Consider the following 23855-nt stretch of genomic DNA (forward strand, 5'->3'; position numbering starts at 1 on the left):
GCCTGTAACACTCCTCTCCATCTCCTCTCTCCACGGGTCTTCAGGTTCCAGCTTTATTTATCTTCTGCAAAAAGATTCCCTTGTGCATCCTAACTTTTTTGAATTCTTGACTTACCATTTCAACATACGTTTCCATTAGTGTGTATGCATGTGTGTGTAAGACAGGGGTGAGTGTGATCACCCAACTAGATCATCAGCTTCTAAAAAACAGCAACTCTTATACTACCTTTTGCAGTGTTAATTCAGGGTGGTCAGTAATAACTTCTCAAGCTGTAAAAGGTTCTGTCATTTGCATCTCTGTGCTGTTGGCCTATAGATAGGTGGTAAATAGTTTTTAAAGCATCATTTTGTAATTGATCAGTATTGAGTGCTAAAAGGGAGAGGATTTCCAAGTCTTTCATGTTGCTATCGTAAGAGGCCCATGTTTAACAATGATTGCTAGAAGTTTTGCTTTCTGCCTGCCAGTGTTTTCTAACAGCTTACTGGGAAGTCCAAACAGATGGACAAATCTGTAATGACTTAGTAGTTACTTTGGTTTACTGTTAGATATCTAGAGAACTCTTATTTTGTCTTTATTACTGTGTTTAAGATGTCTTAACAGAAAGGCTCTGGGTCCTGAGGAAATGGAAGGGCCAGGGTGGGAAGGTGACGAAGAGGTACTTTGGATTTGCATTTTCTTTTAAGAGATTTGCATTTTCAGTGTAGCTGACACTTGTAATATCTGTTAAAGATTGGTGCCTGGCCAGAATGCCTGTGAAATAGCTGTGGTTGAAGCTTCAAGTATAAAGATTTTAACAAAAGTGTTGGCAGTATAATGTATGAATAAAGACAGCACTTGTTTAAAAGCATATATGTGTGTGTGTATGTGTATACGTGTATGTGTATGCATGTGTCTGTATAAGTATATATCTCTTGCAGTTATCTTTGTTCATTTGAAGAAATTTTATTTCAGGAAGTAATTTAACTCGAAGCCAGACTATCAGCTTATTTTTTCTAGGAAAAGCATCCTTTGGCCTGTGGTGTGGACCACAGTGACCTGAGATGTGGAATTCATTGGCCAAAATTGCAAAACAGCTGGTATGCCTTTTCATGACTGTACTATTGAATAATGTCCCTGCTGCCAGTATTGAGGAGATTAAAGGGATATACAGTATAGTGAGGTGGGTGGGAGACCTTAGGCACACACAGGACAGGGAAGGCTTTCGTTACATCAATGAGAATTTTTTAGACTACACACATGCTATATCCCATAGAAGTAAGAGCTTAGAGTTTGTATTTAAGTTTTATTTGTAAGCATGTAGTATATAATAAAGAGTGAGTTGAGGAAAATATAAAAATTGTACTCATGTAAAAAAGTAGTTTTAAGACAGGAAAAATCTTTTAAGAAAATTTCATTGTAGGGGCGCCTGGGTGGCACAGCGGTTAAGCGGCTGCCTTCGGCTCAGGGCGTGATCCCGGCATTATGGGATCGAGCCCCACATCAGGCTCCTCCGCTATGAGCCTGCTTTTTCCTCTTCCACTCCCCCTGCTTGTGTTCCCTCTCTCGCTGGCTGTCTCTATCTCTGTTAAATAAATAAATAAAATCTTTAAAAAAAAAAAAAAGAAATTTGCATTGTAAAGTATGAGGATTGGACTACATGTTGCTGGGAAAATGGAGGAAGCCAGTGAAGATTTAGCACAAGAGTGGGTATTAAGACTGTTATTTGTGACCTGGACTTGTTTTGGCTTTCAGAGGTCATGCTGACTCTCAGCTTAGAAGTACAGTCTCTTTCAAAGCGCAAACATTGAAAATAATAATTTTCAAATGTGCTTTCTTGGGTTCTCCATTTTGTTTTCTTCAGGTGTAAAACCATGAGTATTCTATTTTCAGGAGGATGAGGAAAAATGTATTTCCTTTTCTAGCTGTTTGGCTATTTTTGTTGTTGTTTCTGGTGCCATAAATGGAGAGGCATCTGTACCCCGCATTGTATCATGCCTCACAAATTTTTTTTCATTTGAATGTAATTGTTCCTTAGCAAATAATTGCAGTCCAGAATGACTTTTATTGAGCTTGATTGAATTAAGGTTATGTATGAAAATGAGTTAGTTAAAGCTTAATCTATTACCCAGAGAATTGATGAAAACATCAGAAAAGCAGTCATTCATGGGGATTAAATATTCTTCCATATAAGTGGGCAACATGGTTGCCTTGGAGTCCCTTCTGCACTGACCGGGTAGTAATGACATCAGGGTGCAAAACGCACAGTGTTGGCCTAGAAGGGGATGTTACCATGATGTGCCTTTGAATGTTATACTGTACATTAACACTAATTGGGAGTCTGTCTCATTGTAAGAAGTGGCACCTCACCTTTTTTAGTATAATAGGCTTTTCAAAACATAGCACCCCAAGGGGCAGTGTGTAAGCTGTGCCAGAAAGCCAGTTGCTTTGGGATCTTTCTGTGGTTGCTTAGGCCCCATCTTTAAGATAGGTTTTTCACATGCCAAGTCAGATACCCAATTTGTGGTAAGAAGTAAATAATAGGTATTAATAAATAGTTCTCCCACCTGCCATGAAGTTTCTCAGAGGGAATCCTGAGCTGTGCCTGATTGGTCCTGCTAGGTATGCGTCCTCTGGGGGAGGCAGTGTCACAGGTGGGAAACGGGCCTTGGAAAGGGGAAGGGAACAGATTCTTAACGAGGCAGCGAGAGCTAAGGACGAGAATGAGGGTTGAGAGGAAGCCAAAAGTGGGACTCCGAGAACACAGGCCTCGGTGGGCTGAGGCGAAATCCGGCCTGGCGCTGTTGGGTGTGCACACTCCAGTCGCCATTCTGCAGGGTTGTGTTCACGCCTGAGGCGTTTCCCTCTGCTCGCCCTACCCCTGTGACCCCCGTCCTTCTGACACAGCACACAGACACCCATTTCCAGCAAATCGCAGCACCTTGTGAAGTATTTGTAACTGAAATGCAGAGCAGCTTATGCTGAAACTGTTCTGAAGCTACTCGTGTGGGCATTTGTAAGAGCCAGATAAAATCTGGAGTCTCTAAGGTTGGCTCTCAGAGAACTCAAAGGGAGTCTGTCTCAGGCAGCATCTTCAGCCTTGAAATTGACCTCTGGCTTCTCTCTCCGAGTCAGTTAATCCAACAAGATTTCTTTGTTACCCTGAGTTTTAAAACCCCTCTTGGCCACCGCGTACACAGCATAGTCAGCCTCCTTCCTCTCCCTCCTGACTTATCCAGAGATAACTGTATCGCAGTTGTTACAGTACTGAATTGTAATCAAAATAAGGTGTAGTTATGGTCCATTTTTGGATAGATAGATTATATGTATAATATACTGACATATATATGATATACTGATTATAGAAATGAACTAATCGACAGGGGTACCCGAAGATTGGTAAAAATTTATTTTTGAGCTCCTAAAAGAAGTTCTCTATATAGGATATATTAGTGTGTTTTATTTCTAGGATAGCATGTGCTCACTTCTTAAACTAAAAAGTAAACAAATCTTTAAGCCAGAAAAAGAATTAAATCCACACTGTCAATTAATGATGGACCTTCCTTTCCAATTTTGGCACTATAAATTTTTTTTTCCATTTATACAAATTTATTTACCTGACAGTTTTTTATAGTTATTTGTTCATGATTTTTACTCATTTATTTTACAGTGTTTCTTTCGTTTCTTTCTTTTTTTTCTTAAACTGTTTATTTTAATTGTTCTTTTCTATACTGGCTTTTATGGATTTATATGAATAAAATTATGTGATTAAGTATATGAGATAATGTATTTTTTAAAACAGTATTTTTAATAATGTTAGTTGCCTACCTTATGATAATTAAGAGTAGACTTTTACACCACTACTTGGTTTTTGGAATTGCACGCTTCCGTCGTTAAAAACATAGTCCTTTAATTTGAAAGTATTCATATGTGTCCTTTGTAGTTTGCGTCAAAGATCTGGGTTTATTTTTTCATCCATGCTCTTGTTTTAGAAAATATGGGTGAATGAGTAGTATCTTGTATGAAGCCACATGAGACCATTTAATATTTTATTTGTTGTTTCTGGCTATTGTTTTCTTCAGTAGCACTGGGTGACAATTGAATTGTCTAAGTCTAGACAGGATTACTCAGATGAATCATTACACATTTTTGATATTTAATATAAGTTCTTCCATATTGTAGTGGCTGATGAGGGGAAAAATTTCAGTTATGCCATAAGAAGACGAGTAATATGGATAGAGCTGTAAGTAAGTGATAGCCGGTTTCTAGAGTGTGTCACAGCCTGCTAATTGTAAAGAAATGCCACAGTCTGCATTGGGGTAGGAAATTGTTTCTCTTGGTTGAGTGTGAATTTAGTATACTACCATTGAAGCATCCTAGAAACTAAACAATTGTATTTCACATAGAAACTGAAATAACTTAATTCTTAAAAGTGATGCAATTTAGGTGTATGTCTATATTTGCAGTATTATTAATATAAAATGTTCCATTTAATTTTTGTGGACAACCTTTTGCTGATTTTGATCCTCTTAACTATATTTACTTCATCACTTTCAGCTAGAAAGTAACTTTTTTGGTAACATTTTGTCTCTGTGGATGTCTCCCCCTACTCCTCACCTTTTTAAAAAAAACTGTATTGCTTCACTCATTATCTTTAAAACATTTAAAAAATAAATGAGAAGATATTAATATCCTGACCACAGCTTATCTGGTTGTATTGGGCCAGTCATTTAAAATAACTTGAAACTAGTTAGGATGTCAGTTTAACATCCTGTTTTTCCAGAGGATTTGCCTGTAATTCTGTACTTGATTTTAGCTAAGAACCTGAGAAGTGATTGCCTGTAAATCTTTGTATCTGTAACTCTATTCTCAGAATTCCCATTGAATAATATTAGTGACTGTCTTTTTATTAAATTAAAGTTGACATTACACACTTTAGGCTGCTTTCTCTAAATAGTGTTAGCATAGGGATTTTTAATAATTTGCCTGATTTTGATTGTTCGGCTATTATTTATTTTGGGGGGGTATAATTTTGCAAAGGGACAAAAGTGTCAGCTTTGTTTGAAAGTCCTTCATGGCGCACCGTTTAACCACTTTGCTATGGGTCTTTCACAGAATCCTGCTGCATCACAGAGGCTGGAAATTCTGATGTTCCATTAAAATCACAATGGAAAGTCTTGACTTGACGGGTAAGAGTTGGCACTGCGGGTGCATCCTTCTTAGAAGCAGTTGGAGCGTCCAGAACAGTGTGCTGTCAGAGCTGGTCTCAGCTTTTTCCCATCCGATGCATTCACCTTCCGTATTGATCAGGGAAGTGTGATAATTTTGTGTGGTTGTTTTTGTTTTGTTTTGTTTGTGAATTACTACTTTTTTTCAAGTGTCATTTTAATCTCCATCATCAAGTAAGTTAAATTTTGCTTTTAAAATAATGAATTTTAAAAAAATGAACTACTTCAAAATCTCTGATTTGTTTCTCCACAGTAATGTGCTGTTGGTGAAAAGTCAATTTATTCAAGTCTTGAATACGTAGAGGTTACATACCTAAATAAATATTAAATCGATCTATTCCCCATAAGCTATTTTTGTTTGTCCTTCCTTTGGCTTTGATTGAAAAATGAACCAGTATCAAAGCATTATGGGGTGTTTGTTTTAATCTATTAAAAATAATAGAGGCAGGTATAGCAGTGTTATGAAACTGTTTTGAATTTGAAAACCACACAGTGAAGAAAAAGTTGAGGTTATCAGACTCCGAAACTCTGTTTTCTTGTACATAAGTTATTTTCAAAGCTGTTTCTTCAGGAGAAAAGTTTTTAATGATTTTAAGATACGGCAATAGTATTTTCAGATTAATTTTAATAATGGTTACTTAAATGCAGCGTTGTCTCCATCTGGGAATAAAATGTGTGATTGCTTTACTGATGCCTGAACACTTGATGGTAAACTGATGATTTAAAGACGGGAATTTGATGTAAATTAAAATGAACAAATAAAGTAAATATTTAGTTGCAGTTTTCAGGACATGAACTTATTGATTTTTTGAGTAATTGAAAGTTAATCTTAAATCTTTCCTGTTTTTAAGTATTTTGATTTGTTAGCTTTTCAAATCTGTCTAGAATATCTGTGGCTACCTTCATGTTTTAGTAAGTATATGACTGAATGTTGATTTTATCACTCAAGTATAAATATAAAGCCTCTGAGCCATTCTTCTGAATGTCGTTGTCTAAGATTATACATATATTGTAAAATATGTACAGTTTAGCTCGAATATGTACTTACTAGGATATCTAAACAACAGAATCTTAATGCCACTGAGAAGATTGGGATTTAATTATCATTTTTCCTCCTTTCTGTGCCATCGTTTAAGGCACAATTAAGTTTCAAATACAAAATCTGGATGTAAGAGTGCCAGTTAGCATACAGTTGATTTTGGTTTTACTGGGTCAGCAGAATAGACCATAGAGTATTTGACTATTGATACTGAAATTTTAAATATGTTCTCAATTGTTAATCCAAAAGGGAGTTGAATGTAGTGAGATTTAAAGAAAATTTAATTTGTGGCAGTATTCTAAATTCGCTGAATATGAATATAGCTATAGAAAGTAAAGCTGGACACTTGATATGTTCTGTTCAGAAAACTGAATTGTTGGGGCGCCTGGGTGGCACAGCGGTTAAGCGGCTGCCTTCGGCTCAGGGCGTGATCCCGGCGTTATGGGATCAAGCCCCACATCAGGCTCCTCCGCTATGAGCCTGCTTCTTCCTCTCCCACTCCCCCTGCTTGTGTTCCCTCTCTCGCTGGCTGTCTCTATCTCTGTCAAATAAATAAATAAAATCTTTAAAAAAAAAAAACTGAATTGTTAATCAGTGTTATTAGTATGGCAGTCTTTCCTTAGGTAGTGATCTGATCTATGATTTCTGAATGTTGATCAGATTATTTCAATAAAATATTTTTTATTGACTATAAGAAAGTGACACAAATCCAGATTGCTGATAAAATTTAAGAAGCCTAATGACACATGTACTTCTACTTCTCATTTATGATCATCATAAATACAGTATTAATTAAGAAATAGAAAAGATGCCATGTGAAACCAGGAGTAATTTAGGAAGCAAATCCTGGAAGATGTTAGGTGGCAAAAGGATGCCAAGGTCCAGTAAATCTAGGAAATGTGGTTGTATCATTCAGCTTAGGCAAAGTTACGTTTTTATTCAAAGAGTCCCCATAACTTAGTGGTTTATAGCAGTACAATTTTATTTCTCACACTTGTTCATCTTGATGCCTCTACTGCCGTTGTGCTCAATGTCGTCTTTGTTCCTGGACCAAAGCTGAAGAAGTAACCTCTCTGTGATGCATAACTCTTTTAAGGTGGAAGGAAAAGAGGAATGATGGTAGAAATGTGACTCTTAAAACTGTTGATCAAGAGCACATGTCACTACCTCTCATTTTACTAGCCGAAGCATGTCACGTGGTCAACCACTATGTCATGGGGTAGGAGTGGCGGGGTTTTTTGTTTTTTTGTTTTTTGGGTTTTTTTTGTTGTTTTTTAAAGATTTTATTTATTTATTTGACAGAGAGAGACAGCCAGCGAGAGAGGGAACACAAGCAGGGGGGGTGGGAGAGGAAGAAGCAGGCTCATAGCGGAGGAGCCCGATGTGGGGCTTGATCCCAGAACGCTGGGATCATGCCCTGAGCCGAAGGCAGACCCTTAACCACTGTGCTACCCAGGCGCCCCAGGAGTGGCGTTTTAAGAGAGAGTGGGGTAGGAAAAGTCTGATTGGGAGGCACAGTGCATATTTTAACTCTAATATCTGAATCCCATCTATGGCTTTTCTAAAGAGACAGAGTGCGTGTAGCATATTAAGCTTCCAAAAAGTCCATCCATTCTTTCCAGTGAATCTCTATAACATGTAAAATTATTTGACCATGAATCCTTTCATTTTCGTTATATAGAACTCAGTGAGCTATGATGCCCTAGCTGTGACAAGGTTTAAGGACTAAGGAATTCATAGAATTCAAGTTTCTTTATGTTTCAAATGTTAGAACTTTTTCCCATCATGGAGTGAAGGGTTCTAGTATATATAATAGACTTACATTATTGTGTTAAAAATAGTGTTTTGTTTTGTTTTGTTTTGTTTTGTTTGAGAGGGGGGTGGGAGGGGCAGAAGGGGAGAGAGAATCTTAAGCAGATTCCCATGCCCAGTGTGATGCAGGGCTTGATATCATGACGCTGAGCTCATGACCTGAGCCCAAATCAAGAGTTGGTCGCTTAACCAACTGAGCCACCCAGGTGCCCTGTTGTGTTGTAAGTAGTCTTAAAAATGAATGAAAGTATCTGTAGCCTGGATCTTCTGCAGTTTGTATACAGTTAGAGAAGGGAAATAATGATTCCTAGGATAATTTCTTATTTACGTGTAATACGTTACAGAACTTTGACAAGTATTATCTAACTTGATGTAGGAAAAGGATGAGAAAATGGGTTCTTTGCTCTTTCTCGTGGTAATGTAATAATTTTACCCAGCAGTAGTAGCCAAATGCCTTTACTTAAGATCAGTTTTAAGAACCATCCTAGAGAGAAAGAATGTGGACACTGTAGAAAGGTTAACAATTGTATTCCAGGAATTTTCTAAAGCACTTCAACTGAGATCATAACCATTATATAGGACCTGTGCGTTATTGTCTCCGTAGTCGTCTAGAAAATAAGTAGGCACATGGAACTCCTCAGCCAGTATTGGTTTGAGTAATCCCCCAAGTATTACAAGATACTGCTCCCAGACCTATGTGGATTAAGATGATTTAAAAATGCAAGAGTGTGCAAACGATGCTATGTTTGATAGCTTAGAGTTCCTTAAGATTGAGGGACTGAATCTGTGGATTCAGAGAAACTTTGGCATAAACCCTACTTCTGGTGCTTTCTAATTGAAAGGATTTAGGCGATTATTTAACCTCTCTGAACCCTTTTCTCATCTTAATACAGGATAATGATCTCTACCTCGTAGGACTGAGAATTAAATGAAGTATGTCGAGTGCCTGATGGAGCACCTGGCACGTAGGAAGCACCCAAGAAATGGTGCTAAAAAAAGAAAGCTGTGGTCAGAGGTTAGGAATCTTGAATGCACTGTGAAATACCTTTCACATATGTCTCACAGTGTATGTATGTGTAAAATGTGTTTGTGTATTTATATATAAGCACAGACACACACCTCCAAGGGCTTTAAAATATGACCCTAAATGCATAAGAATCTATGTATTCTTCTGCAGATCTACTGAAAATACAGAGTGGCTTCATTCTTAACACTGAGAGAAAGGATGAATCCTGCAGAAATATTAGCAACCCTATGATCTAATAATTGACTTCTTGCCACTGAAAATATAGAAGTTTTAAGGACAGTATGACAGCCAAATGTAGATAGATGCCCTTCACTCTGAATATTAGTGAGGTCAGTATCAAATCAAATTTGATAAAGTCTTGATGCAAGGTACAAGAACTGGAGACAGTGCCACTGAAATTCTCTTTACCATGTAGAGCAAATGCTGTTTGGTTTTTAAAAAATCAGCATTTCTATCTCAGGATTTTTATGTTACTATTTTCCAGTGAGGGTTAACTTGTTTAGACTCCCTCAAGCCCTTCTTGGTTGACTTTGTTCTCTTGTACTCTCAGAATCAGGCACAACATTGTCAGTCTCTCTCAAGATTCAAAGCTGTATGCTATTTCTAAAATGACAGTTTCATTTGTTTAATTTAGAAAAACATGTAAAATAATTTGGGGGAGTAAATTATTCTTCAGATAATTTCAAATTCTTCTCTTCATTAACGGATCATCTTTGTAACTGTCGGTTACTCATTCAGTTGGATTATCGGTTACGTAAAACTACGTAACAAATGTGAGCTCTTCAGTTTTAGAGACGAGAGAGTCTGCTTGGGCCGCCATAACAGAGTGCCACAGACTGAGTGGCTCCAACAACAGGTAATTATTTTCTCACAATTCTAGGGTCCAAAGTCCATGATCAGGGTGCAGGCAAATTCTGTTTCTGGTGAGGTCTCCCTTCCTGGCTTGTAGACAGCCACCTCCTTGCTGTGTGCTCCCATGGCCTTTTCTCTGTGTGTATGCGGGGAGAGGGAGCTCTGGTGTCTCTTCTGTTCTTGACACCAGTTCTATTGGAGAACATTCCCACTCTATTACCTTACTTAACCTTTATAGAGTTGTCCCTTGAACAATGCCAGTGTTAGGAGCAACCCTTTTGCACAGTGGAAAATCTGTGTGTAACTTTGGACTCCACAAAAACTTGCTTACTAACAGACTACTGTTGACCAGAAGCTTTACCTATAACATAAAGTCAATTTACACATATTACACATAACATGTGTAACATTTGTAACACATACATAGAACACTATGTATTCTATACTCTGTTTGCATAATAAAGTAAGCTAGAGAAAGGAAAGTGTTATTAAGAAAATCATTAGGAAGAGAAAATAAATTTTCAGTGCTGTACTGTATTTATCCAAAAAAAAAAAATCCGTGTATATGACGTGGGCGTATACACAATATACTTGGGCGTATACACAATATGGGTTCAAACCCATGTTGTTCAGGGGTCAGCTGTACTTAAGATTTTGGTAAACTGAAAGAAGAGATTGTGTATTTGAAATAATGCCAGCAGACATCAAGGAGTCCCAAATCTCTTATATGTACCTGTTTATTGCCCTGCCTCCCTCACTCCCTTCTTTATCCCTTTTTTCCTTCCTCCTCCTTTCCCTTCTTTCCTCTGATAGCAGCTTATAAGTCAGGTAATGGTTGCTGGGATTTCTCAAATAGTAGTAGTCTAAATACAGTTCATGACCATCTGTGTAGTTCTTCTTTCTACGTTACAGTAGCATACTTTTCCTAGTAGGTAAGTCAGTTGGTGGATGTTTGGGATTAGAGACAGGTAAATAGTGTACTTACTTGCTGGATATTGATGTAAGCTCACCCTAGCTTTCTTGGTTTTATCTTTGAATTTTGTGGAAGTGTTGAATAATTTCAGTTTTGTCAGTTAATAATTTCAGTTTCTGATGATTTGATGTCTGTCTAAAACAAAATGTAATCAAAAGGAAGCAAACTTTGGAGACTTTAAACATCTTGGGTGAAAATAATTTTAAATTGATTTGTAAAATTTATCACCTCACCTTGTGTGTTTACAGACTAATGTATAAGCTGTTAAGCAGTGATCTAATTTTGTGGATGTTAGTTAAATTGGTTGAAGGGTATTTTAACCCTTAGTTACTTTTGATTTTGGTTTCACTGTAAAACTACTTATAAGAATGACTGAAACTCAAAAGCTTTGTATATAATAAATTTTAACAATGTATTTCTTCTGAACAGTAGAATCAGTCTACTGATTATGATATTTACTAGTAAAGGACAGTATAAATAAATTCAGGCATGACTTCATTCCATGCATTAATACTTCTCTGAAAAGGGGGATAAATTAAGTATTTTTATACTGACACTGTTATCCCCTTTGATCTGTTACAGAAAAGTGCATTTCCCCAGGAAAATAAATGGGTTTAATGGTGCCAAATTTCTTATAAGATAGCTCTCAGAATTTCTGTGCATTTTAGTCTAAAATATACACTGCATTTACTGGATATTCTGTACCTACACGTGTAAGTATAAATAGTAAGTATGTTTGAGTATATGCATGTAGTTTCTTCATAAACCTTCTTTAGAAAGGTAAAGGACTTAATTTTACACTAGGGAGTCTATTTTGTTCATGGCTGCATCCCCCAAACCTGGAAACAGTGTCTGGCACATGGAAATTGCTTAGTAAACGTTTGGTAAACTAGTATTACCAGAGTTCATGTTTCGTTGATCTTGTACGCCATTGAACTTGCTGTTAATAAGCATCCTACGGTCTACATGCGGATAATTATTTTCCCATCTGAATTGTGGGAGAGAAGCCGTTCTTCAAAAATGAAAGTCTCAGTGCTTTTAAGTTGGTAGTTAGTCCTACCACCAATGAGTGTTAGAGGGCCGAAGAACTTAAAATGAGTAGCAAAAAATTTCTGGGTGCCTGTTGACTCATTTACAGTGTGCATTGAGTCAGTGCAAGGGTTTAAGACCTTGGCCAAGTACTTCTCTAATAGTCAGTCAGTGGCCCTATGAGTGGAATGCATGTGACTCTCCTGGGGTTTCAGGTAGGCAGATTGGTTCAGCCAGGCTTGAGATGCTGTACATACCTGGATTCAGTTAATACGTACCAAAAGGTAGGCTAAAGTCCACGTTTGGTGTTTTATTCTTGTGGGGTGGGGGTGGTGGGGGTAATTTTAGGGCATTTCTGTCTTTGAATTAATCTGTGAAGATGATGGATAAGAATATTGTGTTTTGGTTTTATTTAGACTTTCACCACTTAGTTTGGTTAGCAATTGTTCTGCTTCTGCCTTGCTTATATTACTGTTCCTAAGGAGCAGTTGAATTCTGTAACTGTTTCAGTGTTCCTTCACATTTACTGTAAGACCATTTATTACCAAGTGTCTCTCCATGGCAGGAGTGTTCCACTTCAGGTGATGTTTTAAGGCACTGAACATTACCATTAGGCTCTTAGAGAACACAAGTTTCTTGAGAGAGCCAGCCAGACGGGGAGGAACTGGCTTCTGAACAAAGCTTAAATAATAAAAAGCTACCATTTGTCTGATGAGCACTGTCCTAAACATTCTCAGTGGTGCTGCACTAATTCCAATGAAGAAGAATTGCCAGGTCAGAGACACCGAGACCTGCAAAACGTGAGGCGTGTCCACGTGCAGAGTGGTGTATGCCCTGCGATCTCTCCCGGCACCGCCTGGTCAGACACATACACGAAACTGAACCGTGCCCTTCCCGTAGCTGTGAATACCTACTGTGTTTTTGGCATTGTTAACAGAGTTAGCTACCAGGTCTTCATAGTAGGTACATGATATAATATAAAAGAGACGACAGTGAAGTTTGAAATCAGTAGCTGCAATCTTGTGAAATACCAAAGCTCTTGGCAAAGCAGTGGTTTTTGTCCTGCTGTTTGATGAAGCAGATGGCCCATCTTTCAATTCATTTGATAATGTGAACACTTACAGGGATGACAGTTTTCAGGTTTGCAAGTTTTGTTGTTTCTGTGAAAGTGATGGGTTTTGCCGTTCTTTATCATTCACTGAGAGGTTTCACTTCTTGGAGAACGTAAGATAAATCTCTCTAATAAGGCTATTCTAATATATCTTGTTGATGGGAAAGGTGTCCCAGTTTTGTCTCTCTTTATGAGTTTTAATCATCACAGTCATAGAATTTTTGCTGGATTATCTCTATTGTAATAAAATATTTTACACATTAATGTTTATAATGGGCCTGGGAGAAAGTGCTCTAGAAGTTTTACTTCATAGTGCTTATAGACATTCTGCTTCTTGCCTCTAGATTGTTAACTGCGTAACTGCTCACTGTTGCTTCCTAAAGGTTTTCTTGTAGAAGACAGATTTAAATGTGTCACTTTTGTTTGAGCTGTAGCTAGATCTCTTAGAAATGTGGGCTGTGGACTCAAATGGATTCAAGACTAAATCTGACTCAGCTTTTATTGTGATTGTGATGGGGGAAAGGTACCTAGACTCAAATGTGAAATGGTGTGAACACTGGTCATTGAAGGTTGTCGTGAGGATTGAAAGTGCTGGAGGGTACAGTGCCAGTCTAGCACTTGGCAGGCAGCGTGAAAAAAATGTGCTTGTTCTCAAAAAGGACAGTAAGTCAGAAGTGGAATTTGACTTTTTTGTTTCTTAACTGTTCCTTGAAATTGAATTTCAGGCATTTTTTTGTCTCCATTCACAACAAGGGAAATATCCAGCTTCAACGTTCACATCTTTATTATATTGGAAGTCTTTATTGAATACAGGATGGACCTGCTTTAAATCGTTAGGAAAGAATAATGTTTGCTCTTTATACTGTTAGATACTTTAAAATATTTTCTACACAATCATATGTGATAGAAAGTTTGATTTTTATACTTCCCCCAATTAATTTTGCAGTTTTATTAAAGCCCAATCAAAGCTCAAACTTATGAAAATATTAAGAGATAAGTCCTCTATCATTCAGTGGATTATAGTTATTTTAGGACTATTACTTTATACTCTTGGTATTAACAAAATTATTACCTCAAACAAATAAATTATGTAAGCGTAACAGTAAATTTTTATAATTTACATAATTTTCTTCCAAGACTGTAATTATCTTAACAAAACAAGGAAATGTATTATGAATTCTTAATGACTTTTAAAGTATGACAGCCATATTCATAAATTGATTATCTTAACCTGATAGCTATAAAAAACTTCAAAAATTTTAGTTAAATAGTCATGAGCTGACTCTGCTTGTTTATTCATAAATTAGAAAAGCAAAATTTCCCTTCATTTTATAGGTCACTGGCTTAGCATTTCACAATTCATTGATCCAAGAGAAGATACTTTTCTACACCTGCAGAAAATGCTAACTCTGTGAAAGTACTTACTTTCTGATTTTCGTTCAGATGGGCATGAACTAATACAACCTGGTCTTTTATCTAATATCAGTAGGTATATTAATTTCGAATATATCCAAAATTAACATATATATTAACTTTGATTATCTCTGTGATTACTATATCTAAACTTGTTTTGAGGATAATCATCTGTGCAAATACCTTGATTCTTTCTAAAAGGTGCTCTATCAGTTAGCATGTATATGTTAGGTGTTTGTTGTCTTTTTATAGCAATTTTGCCTTTTCTAGTTGAATATGTGTACGTTCTAACCATAACAACCATGGATCTTACAGACTTACATACTTTTAAAATTATTAGTGTATATTGAAATTCTGGACCTTTCTAGCCCACCTATGAGAGTATTTGCACTCTTTCTTCAGCTCTGTTCTATGTTCTATCACTGCCTTCAGTGATTTTACTGGAAAAATGTTTAGTTTAAAGATAAAGTAATATATTTTCCGTTCCTTTGTTTGTTTAATAAATTTTTACTGGAACTACCATGTGAAGTCCACGTGTTAGGCAATGTCAGAGTCACAATATGATAATAGAAGGGGAACTCTAAGCAGGAAAGTGGGACAGACTTCATTTAGACTTGAGGAACGTTTTAAATCCCAGGTAGGAATACCAAGGAAAACTACCCAAAGGGAAGAATACGAAAGTCTGGAGAAAGTGAATAGACCCCTTTTGCCAGTTGGATGGCATGTATATAAAGGTAAAATGGGAAACCTAGAAAGGCCGGATATAAGAGGGCCTTGAATGTCAGAGTGAGTTTACTTATTTTCTCCTTAAAGGCAAATGAACCACTGAAAGATTTTGAGCAGATGATACAAGAGGGATGGATTGGAGGGGAAAAGAGGAGGTAGACATTGGAAAGATTGGTTTAAGGGACTTAACCAAATCTTAGGTAAGAAAAAGTTGTTGTTCTGGGTGGAACCCATGTGAGAGAGAAGATGTAAATGGGACGGCCATGAGAGACATGATGAAGGTTATACCCTGTCTGGATGTAGTTTAAAATATTTTAGATTGACATGTTCAACTCTTAAAATCAAATAAGTCTTTTTTCCAGTTTTCAGGGCAAAAATTGATACTCAGTTTTAAGGATTCCTCCGATGAAGATGTTCTCAAACACTTGATACCTACTACTGTTCAGCTTGTGTATGTGTGTCTGCGTGTATTTAGTGATTGTAAACTTAGCCTTCACTGTGTTTCTCAAAGAATACACATCCTGTCCTGTCACTTGAACCAAATTACTAATCTATAGGATTTGGCAACAGCCTGACCTTGTGCTGGGACTGTAGAGGGGTCATAAGAGGGAAGGAAGAAGTGGGGGTGTTGAAAAGGAAGCCAAAGATAGGTTTTTAGTTTAAGCATGGGTGTTAGATAGTTCTGCTACCAGCAGTAGAGAGAGAGTAGTAGACACTGATTTTGGGGTGGGGGACGTAAAGTTTAGGATGGATTGGATTTGAAATGCAGAGAGGATATCCACGTGATTATGTATAGGATGTAGTTACAGATTGATAAGGGTTTGGGAAAGATTCAGGCTAAAGATAAATAGAGCTTAAGAGAAAGAGGTAGAGCTGAAACTGAATATTGGTGAAAGTAGAAAATACGGCTAAGACAGAACTTTGGAAAACACCTACATATTCTTTGTTTAGAGAAATCTGAAGGAAAGAAAAACAATCAGATCGAGTACCAAAGAAGATGGGGAAGAATTTTCAACAGAAATGTTGAAAAACATAGAGACGTCTAAATGTCCCCAAACAGTGTTTGGGTTAGGTGATTCGGGGGTCCTTTAAAGAAAACATTTTTTGTAGAGTGATCAAGGCAGAAACCACTTTGTATAGTGTTTGCAGTATTCTCTGTTTTATTGCCACATTCTTGATTTTCTTTTTAGCTGCAACTATGTTAGGCCACTGTTTTCATGGAGTAATCTATAATGACTTACAAAATCCACTCCCTGGGAGCATAGAACTCATCTTGTATAAATGTAGTTTTAATATTCTTTTTTAAAAATATGTTATCTCAGACTGTTTCAAATCAAAACTTATCCAGGTGCTAATACCATTTTCTCAAATGCACTGAAATGACTTTCTTTAAAATATCATCAGCAAACTACTTTGTAAATGCCTCTCCCTTAGGACTTATATTATAATTGACATTACAGAGGGATGAGTAATGAATTCCCTGTCATTGCCAGCTCTTCTTTTACACTAAGTACAGTGATGCTTTATATGAGGCCTACTGGTTTAATAAAGATCCTGTCGAAAACGCTTCGGTGTAGTAGGCCACCCACATATGAAATTTTTAGAGTAGAATCCAGTACGTGGTGACTTTTGTTTCCATCTGCAGAAAATGGTTTTAAGGGGATACAAGACCCACCCTAAGTAGTAGTAATGATTATAATGTTTTAAACTGCACTTGTCGTTATTTGCATTTTTCTCTCTGTTGTGTACATGTGTGTGAGAGTGTATTTTTTCTCATCTTCACAGTGACTCTTAGATGTGTAGGTATCATTATTCCCATTTCATACATGAAGGAACTGAGGCTCAAAATATTGAAATAAATTGTCCGAGCTTTTTGGCTAATTAAAAACAGAACCAGGATTCTGATCAGCTTTTTCTGACTTTCAAGACCGTGTTCTCTGCATGGCCCATACAGTTTTATGAATTATTTGAAAGTTGCATTTTAACACTCTTGATGGCAAGTACTCACTCTGGTTTGGGAGCTCAACACCTCATTATTTTCCTTTTTTTTCCCCTACAACTAGGGAAGTAGAGATCACTTTGATTTGCTTAAACATGTTGCCATTTGCCATTGTTGGTTGTCAGATACTTTTCTGGGAATTTAGTACTGTTACATGCATAGTTAATCTTCACATCAGCTCTATGAAAGGTAGATATGTTTCCCCTCAACATTTTGTTATGAACCTTTCAAACATCATTGTACACTCGTGTACTCACCACCTAGATTTGACCATTAACATTTTCGTTATTTTATTACATATCTGTAACCTAGCCATCACCAGTTCAATTTATTTTTGACTCACTTGCAAGTAAATTAAAGACATTACTATCCCTCTCGTAAATACTTCAGGATGCCTATTATTGACTGTAGTTCACTATTTGTGTACAACTTCTTAAAAAAAATTTATTTGTGAGAGAGCGAGAGAGAGAGAGAGAGAGAGAGAGCACAAGCGGTGAGGGGGGGGAGCAGAGGGAAAGGGAGAAGCAGGCTCCCAGTGGAGCAGGGAGCCCACTTCTCCTTCTCCCACTCCCCTGCTTGTGTTCCCTCTTTCGCTGCCTGTCTCTCTCTGTCAAATAAATAAATAAAATCTTAAAAAAAAAAAAAAAGAAACTTAAATTCAGTGAAATGCACAAATCTTAAATATACATTCTCTTGAGTTTGATAAATGCATACACATGTGTAACCCCAAATACCTATCAAGATATAAAACATTACTATTGGTAGGTGTCTCTTTTATTCACATTTTGTAGGTGAGGAAACTGAAGCACAGAGAAGGTATTGATCTGCCTAAGGTCACACTGCCAATAACTTACAGAGCTAGAATTCAAACTCTTGTAGTCTGGCTGCAGGGTTTGCGCTCCTAACCGCACCACCATACTGTCCGTGGATTAGCTTCACATATTCAGGTATTGTTTTACATTTCATGTATGTAGATTGTAATGTTTATATTTTACATAGGTGTATAGACACAGAAGTAGTATGTTGGGATTAGAGTAGAAATGCTGTTGTAGAAATGCATCAGTTCTCTGCATGAAGGTTATGGCAGTTGAAGTGGGAAACTGACTCCCTTCATTGAAATACTAGGGTGCATCTCTGTATGGTAACTCTTGTCTTACCTGGATCCTTAATTAATTTTTCCATGTATAAAGTCACAGTTAATTTCCTAATGACAACACTGAGGTTCAGGAAAATCCTAAAGTGCCACTTGAATAATTAAGGGTAAATGATGTTCAGTATAGTTTTGTATTAATCATATTTTTGCTCTATTAGTAGAAAATTGTTCATCTGTATGTGGTATATATAATATCACTCACCTTGATATCTCAGTCCCCAAAATAATGGAATTAACCAATTTAGGATTTATATCTATGAAATTTGTGAAGTTTTCAACATGAATGGAATTCTTTGACCTTTCCAAATAAATTGCATAAAAATATGAATAAGGACTGGAATAGATTATATTAACTTTTTTTTGTAATACTTAGGTTTAGCATCCTTATGGAAATAAATTGTATCTCTTTCCTGCGTTGTGTTCGCATCCATAAGCTGTATCTGAAAAGTTGACTAGTACTTTGTTCACTATCCAAATGATGAAAAAGCAGCCATTATGTGTATTAAAATTCTTAAGTATTGCCCAAAAGGCAATTTAAATAAATAAAAGCATGTAGTTAACAAAACCTAGCCAGTCACTAGAGGGCAGAGCAGTGCTATACTTTAGGTTTTATTTGAAAATTTCTGGTTTAAAAATTGCTGAACATAGAAAAATATACCAGTGCACAATTAAATAGAAATTTCTTTGTATTTTTATTATCTTGTCTTGCTGTGAAATCCAATAACAGGCTTACCCTTGTATCAAAGGAGATTTTCTGGCAATTACATTGCTTTCAAAAGGGCATGATTATTTAGAAGAGTATAAGTATCCCTCAAGAGAAAACATCAAGGCTTAGAAAGAGTGATGCATTAAATCACTTCTATGATACCCTGAAGTCGGATTGCATGCAGTATACACTTTAGGTGAGACGTTACGACAGACTAAGTTCGAGACAGGCTTACTAGTATTTCAATCTAAGAATTCATTGAAATGTGGAGCATTTTAAAAAATCTTTTAGCTGAAATGTGTTGAATCATTAAGACTTTGAAATTACCAAATTGTAAAAGCAGCGAACTAACTCTGGCTTCTTTTTTAAATGTTAAAATTCTGTCAAGTCACATTCACTTAATTTCATTTCTGTTTGAAATTTCTTACTGTTCTGGTATATTTTCATTATGACTTATTTTTTTCTGATAGATTTTTAAAATAAAGGAAGCTGTGAGGTAGTTTCCTAGTGAGTAACCTGAGTAGTTCAGTATCTCAAAAGACAGAAAATTTTACTTTGAATGTGTAGTTTGGATTTACATGATTTATGTAGGATTCATGTCTAACGGAGAACATGAGACGTCAGAAAAAGCGCTGGAGTTTGGAATCAGAAGATTCAGGGCCCCAGTTATCATGTTTTTGCTTTACAACCTTGAGCAAGTCACACTACCCCTCTGAAGTAACCATTTTATAAATTGGAAAATTGGGGGAAAGTTTTGTTTGTTTGTTTTTTAATTTACAACTGAGATGTTTTGAGGATTGTGTTTGTGTCTATGTGTGTGTATCTCCAAAAATAAGACTGTAAAGACAAATTTTAGTAGTTGATTTAAGCTCAGAAAAACCTTAGAAATAACTTTGAAATGGATATTATGTCATAAATGTAGTAACACGGGGGCATCTGTTATACGATAAATGTAGTTTCCAATCCAAAGTGAGATTGCCCACCTCTTCCCTGTCTCTTGAGTGTCTCTGGCTGCTTAATCTCTCTGTAACTCTTGACTCTTTTGCTCCTCTTACACTTTACTCTCTGTTTATTTCCATGTTTCCTCTCTCTGTGTTTCTCCTGACTGTCTTTGGTCTCTCTCTGTGTTTTTCTTGTCCCAGGCACCCTCAGGAAGACCCCAAGCCTCTAGCGGTACCTGGTATCATCTCCAGCATGTTTATAGATGTGGAGGATCCCCTGGGATATTGAGAAATACCAGAGGCGCATTGTTCTCCTGTAGTAAGTCCATCAGCATTTACTAAGTGACTACTGTTAACAGAGCACAGTTGGTGATGCCTTGGGCAAAGAAGAATGAGTCAGGGCACAGCTCAGAAGAAATAAATTTGTAACCTCTTCTCAGTAGAGGTTCTTGTAGGCTAGACACGCATGCAAATGAAAACAACAAAAGGAAAAGCTGACAAATAATTATATAGATGTGTTGTATGGGTGCTGCAGAGGCCCGGAGTTAAGGGAGTAGAGAACACCAGGTGGTATTTATCAGGTTTCCTGCATGAGTTTAAAATTTGGTTTTGAAGTATGGTTGGAAGAAAGATGAGGAAAGAGAGGGTGGAAGTGAGTAATTCCTGTGGGGCTTGGCCAGCATGTTGGCTTGCCTGTGAGGGAATCCCTGATGGGAGGGTAGTGAGATAAGAGCCAAAGTTTCAGCCTACCAACACTGAACTTTCCTTCAGCTCCCAGTCTTAGAGAAATTAAGGTTACGAAAGGAAGTACAGCCACGTTGAGACTTTCCGTAAACATACGTGGTATCTGTTGCCAGTTTTAGAATTTATGGAGTTGAAGGGTAAATTGTGACCATGAAATAATGGAGAGGTTCCTGTGCCATAAAATTTGGACATGCTGTTGGGATATGATCTAGGGACGCGTTGTAAACATGAAGATGAGTTAAAATAGTAAACCAGTGTAACAGGTTTGTTGTTTTTGTGTTAGAAATTTATTTTTGCCCTATATTTTAGATAGTCCTACCTATAGACACACTATGGTTTTCAGAGTTGGGAACCTCGGCTAGCTGTGTCACGTTGGGTCGTTCTCAGAACACTGAATCTCCATTTCCTCAGATGAAAACAGGATGGAAACATTGACCTCAGAATAGTTAACCTGAATTAAATAATCTTTTAAATTCTTGTGCAAGACAGGTACTGCTTATTACTTGCAGACACTTAAACATTTTTAAAGTAGTTTGTAAAATACAGTGTAATTTCTGAGAGCTTTTTAAAAATAGAAGCAACCCCATAGTATTCAGAAAATGCTATATATACAGAGAATGTTTATAACGTGGGGATAAGATACAAAGAATAATATTAACAGGAATAACTGAGTACCTACTACTGACTTAGGAGACAGAGCTGTCCCTGGTCCCATTCCCTTGCCTCTCTCGAACATGCCCTGCCCTGCCCCCTGCCCAGTCCTAGATGTTGAATTTATTACTTCCTTGATTTTCTTTATCATTTCTTTCACATATTTATGTATCCCCTACATTGTTTTTGTTTGTGAATTTTAAACAAGTGATATAATACTCCTTTTTTACGCGCCATCTCATTTTTGCAGCCCAGCATCGTGTTAGAGAGTCATCCTTGCTTGTTCTTGTCATTCACGTACGATCACAGTTGTACTTCATTGTCTGAAAGTACTACAGTTTATCCACTTTATTTTGATGGCCATTTTAGATTGTTTCCAGATTTTGTGTTATTAGAGATAAAGCTGAGAGGGAAAATTCTTGGGAATCCTGTTCGTGCCGCTTGCTGTACATATTATTTCTATAGGATATGTGTTGAGGAGTGCAGCTGCTGGGTCACAGGGTATGCCCAGCCTCCGAACTCTACGCGAGAAGGTAAACGGATTTCCGTGGAACTTGTTACATTCTATACTCCCTCTAGTCCGATGTGTTTTCCTACAGTTCTTTAAAATGCCTAGATTTTTGTTGAAAGAATTCTGTACGTTGCCAAATAACACCATCTTCACAATAAACCCTGATGAGCTATTTTTTTAAATTAGTTTTATCCTTTGCAGCAGCTGCTTTTCTTTGTCACAGTTTTCCAATTGTCACTTGTACCTTTTCTCAGACTCACTGAAGTCAGACATCCTGAAATAGCCGGGTGTGTTTGCTAGCTAAGTTGTTTCTCCCAAGAAAACCACATCATAATAATGTGATGTTCTCTTATGTTAAATGAAAATTGTTAGCTGTTCCTGACTTCTAAAGACAGTTTGGGCAGAGAAATGTACACATTTTTTACTGATTTCTGTTTTCCTTAATTCGCGTTGAGAGAGAGAAAGAGTGACCCTCAGAGGGCCATTTGCAAGCTGCAGTGACTTCACCTGGCTTTTGTTCTGCACTGCGGAAGTTCCCAAAGCTCTGGTAAATGACTCCGCTTGTATTTGCCACTCTCCCGTTTTCTGACCTTCGCCCACTTCTGTTTTTCTCAGCCAGTGATTCTTTTATATGGGATTACACTTCTCCATCCATTCCAGTTTCCGTATCACAGTTCTTCCATCCTGATATTCTCTACTTGGTGGCCCATAATGTTAGTTGATTGATCTCAGTATTTCGCCTATCTCCACTCTGGTTTTTTTGAAAAATGGGAGTAGTAGACCAGTGATTCCTTTCGATTCCAGCATTTTGTATTCTGTCTTCAGTTGAAATGAAAATTCGTTTCTCTCTGGATGTCTAGGCACCGCTACCAAAGCCCAAACCCATCTACCTCACTGGGCTTGAGGCCCATGACTGTGTCACAACAACCTGTCAGTCATTGTCTCCCATAACCACAGCAGGTGGGGCATACATCAAATTTTCCCTTCCTCTCTTTGTTATTTAGGGTTGATTTGTTCTAGAGAAAGAATAGATTTATCATTCTTTGTAAAAGTGTATTGAATACCTTTGGCTTCCCAATTTCATTCACCAGGCTGCCCGGGCATTGTTCAGTGTTAAAACCTTGAGTTGTGCCCCCTTGTTCCTCCTCTTCCTCCTCCAGCCCCACAGCTGTGTTCAGGGCACTTTGTCCTCCCGTTTGTTATTTACTGTACAACTTAACCCCATGTCTTTTCTCCTAGTCCAGTTACCATCTTTGAGTCGCTGTTGATTTTTACTGTTGGGCCTTCCCTTAGAGTCAGTGGGTCTGTATTCATCTGGTGCTAGAGGAAGCAAGTTGCCCATTCTTTCTCCTGTAGTTTCTCTGCTAGGGACTCTCAACTCCAGGTGAATGGCAAGTGAGGGCCTGAACTCATTCCCTTCCTTCTTTTACTCCATCTTCTCAAAGCTATTGCAGGGACTCTGTGTTACTTGTCCAGATTTCTTTTTTTTTTAAAGATTTTATTTATTTTTTAGAGAGAGCGAGAGCGAGTGAGCATGAGCAGGGGAGAGGGGCAGAGGGAGAAGCAGGCTCCCCGCTCAGAAGGGAAGCCCAACATGGGGCTTGATCCCAGAACCCTGGGATCATGACCTGAGCCGAAGGCAGATGCTTAACCGACTGAGCCACACCGGCACCCCTAGATTTCATTTTGTGACTGCCTCTGAACTCTGTGGATCAAAGGCAAAAGACACCAGAGAGCAGACCACATGGAGCAGGGGGCACAAACTCTGTCTTAACTTTCTATAAATTGTAGTCACTCCTGAGGGTCCTGGCCATAGACCTGTGTGTTTGACCATGAACCAAGATTAAGTAGGCTCTTTCTGACTTTTATTCAGGAACACAAAACAGTGTAATCTTGTCACAATGTTATGAATCTGCTTTGTGAAAAATCTTGTGTAAGTCTGGCAAATTTTAGGTTAAGAAGA

The 23855-nt window shown here is 37.5% G+C and overlaps 1 protein-coding gene across 11 annotated transcripts in view; it reads left to right on the top strand.

The window, feature by feature from the left end:
* The window catches only part of BBX (BBX high mobility group box domain containing), a 265993-nt gene that overhangs the window by 101850 nt on the left and 140288 nt on the right, over positions 1-23855 (top strand). For 10 of the 11 annotated variants that reach the window (XM_040621187.1, XM_040621192.1, XM_040621196.1 and 7 more), the window contains one exon: positions 5093-5166. The exons of the other annotated variant lie outside the window; for it this stretch is intronic. The gene's annotated coding sequence lies outside the window, so the exon portion shown is untranslated. The remainder of the gene's footprint in view (positions 1-5092; positions 5167-23855) is intronic. 11 annotated transcript variants of the gene reach the window in all.

The sequence above is a fragment of the Ursus maritimus genome, unplaced genomic scaffold (assembly GCF_017311325.1).
Source record: "Ursus maritimus isolate PB19 unplaced genomic scaffold, ASM1731132v1 scaffold_4, whole genome shotgun sequence".
NCBI lineage: Eukaryota > Metazoa > Chordata > Mammalia > Carnivora > Ursidae > Ursus > Ursus maritimus.